Here is a 5,492-nt window from a genome sequence, read left to right on the forward strand (position 1 = left end):
TCATATATCTGTTAGACCTGTTGTTTCTATTGCAGATTGCTCAGATCACAAGAATGATCACTGATGCTATACTGGAAGTTCATTACCTTACATTGCATTACAAATCACAAGATACGCTCTTATGTTACCTTTGTAGTTATGCTAACAATGTATTTCTGTTATTTTAGAGTTGTTGGAAGTCCTGTAAAATATGTCCCTCTGTTGTGAGGGACAAAGCTGGAAGCTCTTTAAGGCAGACAGAGTGAGCTGCACGGCATCATAAAATTCCCTAGTCTCTTCACAGAATGTGCAAAACACAACCTCTCATTTGGTGATTTGTGTTTGTTCCAAATTTTAAACCGTCTCACACTTCTGATCTGCACTGCTGCCTGCTGTTTAAACTCAAAACACAGCTGTAGAGCCTGGGGACAAATTTACTCATCACTTCCCAAGAGTGATGTGAAAAGCTGAGCCCAAAGCTACGACACCAAGGTCTAACTATGTTCTGCTGATGTAACACATCCATGCAAATGTTAGTTATCTGACCGTACTGTTTTCATGGTTATTAAGTGCCGGCCATTCTATCTACCGAGGGAATATACAGCCATACTACTGTGCGCTGTGTATATCCCTCCCTCCTCCAATGTCAACAACAGGAGTGAGTCACTGAATGAACTGTACCAGCACATCAGTGAGCAGCAGACAGCCCATCCTGATGCTTTTCTCATCCTGGCTGGGGATTTCAATCATGCAGACTTAAAGTGCGTGTTTCCAAAAATACAACAACACATAGACTTTCCAACAAGGGGAAATAACACACTGGACTTTGTTTACACCACCCAGAGAGGAGCTTACAAAGCTTTTCCCCTCCCCCACCTCGGCGCCTCAGACCATATCACTGTCATGCTAATGCCTGCTTACAGACCGCTCGTTAAAGTCACCAAACCGGTTCGTAAGCGGATACAAGTGTGGCCAGAAGGGTCTTCAGAGGCTTTACAGGACTGCTTTAACACCACAGACTGGAACATGTTTAAGCAGGCTGCCACCTATAACAACACCACTGACCTCCAGGAGTACGCAGAGACTGTTACTGCCTACATCAACAAGTGTATTGAGGATGTAACAGTCACGAAAACCATAACTGTCCGGGCCAATCAAAAACCATGGATGACAGGAGAGGTCTACAGGCTGCTGAAAGCTCGGAATGTTGCCTTCAGAGATGGAGACGAGGCGAGCCTGAGGACAGCTAGGGCCAACCTTTCCCGTGGCATCAGAGAGGCTAAGAGACAGTACTCCAGGAAAATATCTCATCACTTCAAAGACAGCAGAGACTCACGGAGCCTGTGGCGGGGCATTCAGACCATCACAGACTACAAGCCCCCACCACAGACCTGTGATAGCACTATCCCCCTGCTGAACGAGCTGAACACTTTCTTTGCTCGCTTTGAAGTCCAAAACAGCACCACTGCACAGAAGACCCCACCCCCTCCTGGTGATCAGGTGATGACTCTGTCCCCGGACAGCGTGAGGAGATCCCTCAGCAGGATCAATGCACGTAAAGCTCCGGGTCCTGACAACATTCCTGGTCGTGTACTGAGAGACTGTGCAGTGGAACTCACTGATGTCTTCACAGACATCTTCAACATATCACTCATCCAGGCTGTCGTCCCCACATGTTTTAAAGCCACCACAATCATTCCGGTTCCAAAAAAGTCATCTCCCTCCTGCTTTAATGACTACCATCCTGTTGCACTTACTCCCATCCTGATGAAGTGCTTCGAACGACTAGTCATGCAACACATCAAGACTGTCCTGCCCCCCTCCCTGGATCCCTTCCAGTTTGCGTATCGGCCCAACCGCTCAACCGATGATGCTATTTCCACTGCACTCCACTCAGCACTCACACACCTGGACAAAAAAGACTCATATGTTCGAATGCTGTTCATAGATTTCAGTTCAGCATTCAACACTATAATCCCCCAACAGCTCACTCAAAAACTGGTCCAGCTGGGGCTCAACACCTCACTGTGCAACTGGCTGTTGGATTTCCTCACTGGAAGACCTCAAGCAGTACGGGTCGGCAGTAATACATCCAGCACCATCATTTTAAACACGGGGGCCCCGCAGGGATGCGTGCTGAGCCCCCTCCTCTTCACTCTGCTGACCCATGACTGCACTCCATCATACAGCTCCAACCTCTTCATCAAGTTTGCGGACGACACAACGGTGGTGGGTCTCATTAGCAACAGGGATGAGACCGACTACAGAAGTGAGGTGAGACGCCTGGCCACGTGGTGTGTTGACAACAATCTCTCTCTGAATGTGGAGAAGACGAAGGAGATTGTTGTGGACTTCAGGAGAATGCACACCCAACATGCTCCTCTGACCATTGACAGAGCGTCTGTGGAGAGAGTGAGCAGCACCAAGTTCTTGGGTGTGCACATCACAGAGGATCTCTCCTGGACGTACGACACCACAGCACTGGCCAAGAAATCACAGCAGCGTCTCTTCTTTCTCCGCAAACTAAGAAGAGCAGGAGCACCAGCCCCCATCATGTACACTTTCTACAGAGGCACCATCGAGAGCATCCTGTCGAGCTGCATCACTGTGTGGTTTGGAACCTGCAATGCGTCCTGTCATAGAACCCTCCAACGCATAGTGAGAGCTGCAGAGAGGATCATTGGTGTCTCTCTCCCCTCCCTCCAGGACATTTACAGCACCCGTCTCACTAAAAAAGCCCTTTGCATAGCGGCTGATGCCACGCACCCAATGCAAAGCTTCTTCAAGCTGCTGCCGTCAGGGAGGAGACTGCGGAGTCTCCAGGCCAGGACCAGCAGACTGAAGGACAGCTTCATCCATCAGGCTGTCAGGAAGCTTAACTCCCTCCCGATTCTGCCCCCTCTCCCCTCTTCTCCTCCATGGTCTCACTGAACTCTGTCACACACACACACACACACACACACACACACACACACACACACACACACACACACACACACACACACACACACTCTCTGACTCACTCACTGGCCTGCACCAGTTACCAGTCACCTTGTGGAGCATTGGACTGCCATTACCTCATAAGACTTTGTTGTTACACTATCTCTTACCGTACATTACTAAATCTCCATTTGCACTATTTGCCTATTTGCACTACTCTGCCTGGTTTACACTCAATGTCATTTACCCTTACTTGAATATTGTATATTGTATATTGTATAGCTTTCTTGGTATAATTGTATTGTATTTATTTAAATTTTTACTTTTTAATTATTTTACTTGCATTTCTTAATCACTCTCTTATATATATTTAAATGTTCTTTTGCTATTTCATCTAGGGTTTGAGAGTAACGAAATTTCTATTCTCTGTATGTCCTGTACATGTGGTAGAATTGACAAATAAAGTTGACTTTGACTTTGACTTTGACTTTTCGGCACTCACAAACAACACAGTGATCCAGTAATTTTGGTATCAGTACAAAATGACTGGGATTACAGGGAAATAGTACATGGTTATTACCCTAGCCTGTGTCTTATCATATATATCGAACCATTTTGGAAAAAACACATAGAATAGAATAGAATAGAATTCAACTTTATTGTCATTGCACATGCACAGGTACAGGGCAACGAAATGCAGTTTGCATCCATCCAGAAGTGCTTTAGTGATATAGGTATATTACAATATATATTAGCAATAGTATAGATATGTAAGTATATTACAGAAATGGGTCTATTATGGTATGTTATAATGTACACGGTATGAAGTATGTTGTGAATATTCTATAACTAAGTATGTACAGGCTGTAGTGAGTACAAGCTATGTACAGGCTATGAACAGGATATAAATATGAAAAACTATACAGAATATGAAATAAATAACTTTACAGAAATCTGAGATATACAGCTATACAGAAATGGGAACTATGCAAGTTGTAAACAGTTGTAGGATTAAAGATTATTGAATGTACAGAATGATTATTTACACAGAGCTATACAGTAGTGCAGTTAAGATAAGTGAGGGTGTAGATAGTTTCTACAGAGGCTATATAAAGTGCTAGTGGTTGTGAGTGGTGGTTCACTCCATGTTATTATTGTGTGTTTGAGGGTACAGTTGTCCATTGTGGGGGTGTGTATGTTCAGTCCATCTAAAACGAACTGTCAGATCAACTTAACATTCAGCTATGAAAACATAATTTTGTTTCAACATTTCTTGATTGTGACAATTGAAGTACTCCAACTAGTATACATGTCTGATTACTAAAAATAAGACATCAATTTCTTGCAACTTTCAGTTTTATATTTATGAAAGACCAGCCTTCACAGCAGATATTTTAATATTTCAACTGATAGCATCATAAACTTTTCATAATTCTTTATCTTCGTTAACTGACTGATTCTGAAGCCAATTTTAATGCTTTGTTCAGCTCAGAACTTCAAGCCTGGCCCACTGAGCTAATCAATGTGACTGATCTGTATGTAGGGGGGAGCTCCTGTACAGCTTTTATCTATGCATTTTACTTGACGTGTGAGCAGATTTTTTTTCCTCACACCAACTTATAGGATCAAAGAACATCATACATATCATACTACCTGTTTGAAATTCTTCTTATCTCTGTAACTACAGTAAACCAACAGAGAACATGACTGTTATTGGATGCGGTCTGCTCAGCCTGTTGGTATTTGTGCTCTGGATTAAAGGTAAAGTTTATAAGGTGACAACATTTATGAACCTGTCATTAGTTGAGGGTAAAATATTGTAAGATCAGCATTTATATATTCCAGCTATCAGAAGGCGACAACTGTCAAGTGCAAGAGTTAAAAAGTTTACTTGATTAACTTTAACTGTTGTACACACAGGTGGTACTGATGGAAGTGATGTCCAACAGACTCCCATACTGGGGGAAAGGATGGGTGGAAGTGCAACAATGTACTGTAACCACACAAAGGGTGATGTCTATTTCCAGATGTGCTGGTATAGACAGCTACCAGGACAAACTCTGGAACTAATTGTGTTCATAAGTATAGCCAAAAATGGTGATGACTATGACTATGGAAATTTAAGCACAGAGAAATTTTCGGCCAGCAAGTCAGTTCCTGGGAGTGGGACATTGACAGTGAAGAACCTGGAGCCAAAAGACAGAGGCTTGTATTTCTGTGTCGTGAGCAAGCACAGTGATACAGACACAGCAGAGAGCTGAACAGAATCCTACATGCAATTTCCATTCCAGTTTCCATTATCTGCTCTACTTAAATAAACTTCAAGTACGTACACACGCTGTCTCACAGTAATGTGACACTCCCACGTGTATCTCTGCATATATCACACCCGCTGACAGTTGACTGTGGTTTCTATTTCAGTTTTCTCAGAACACAGTGATGATCACAGCTGCTCTGATCAAACTCTCTGCAGCTTTGCTCTGTATCGGAGGTACTTTACAAGTTGTTATTTTACAGTAAAAGCTGCTATGCTGTTTTTTTAGTTAACATATAGAAAAGTTGTTGGAGGTCTT

The sequence above is a fragment of the Maylandia zebra genome, linkage group LG19 (assembly GCF_041146795.1).
Source record: "Maylandia zebra isolate NMK-2024a linkage group LG19, Mzebra_GT3a, whole genome shotgun sequence".
NCBI classification, from domain to species: Eukaryota; Metazoa; Chordata; class Actinopteri; order Cichliformes; family Cichlidae; genus Maylandia; species Maylandia zebra.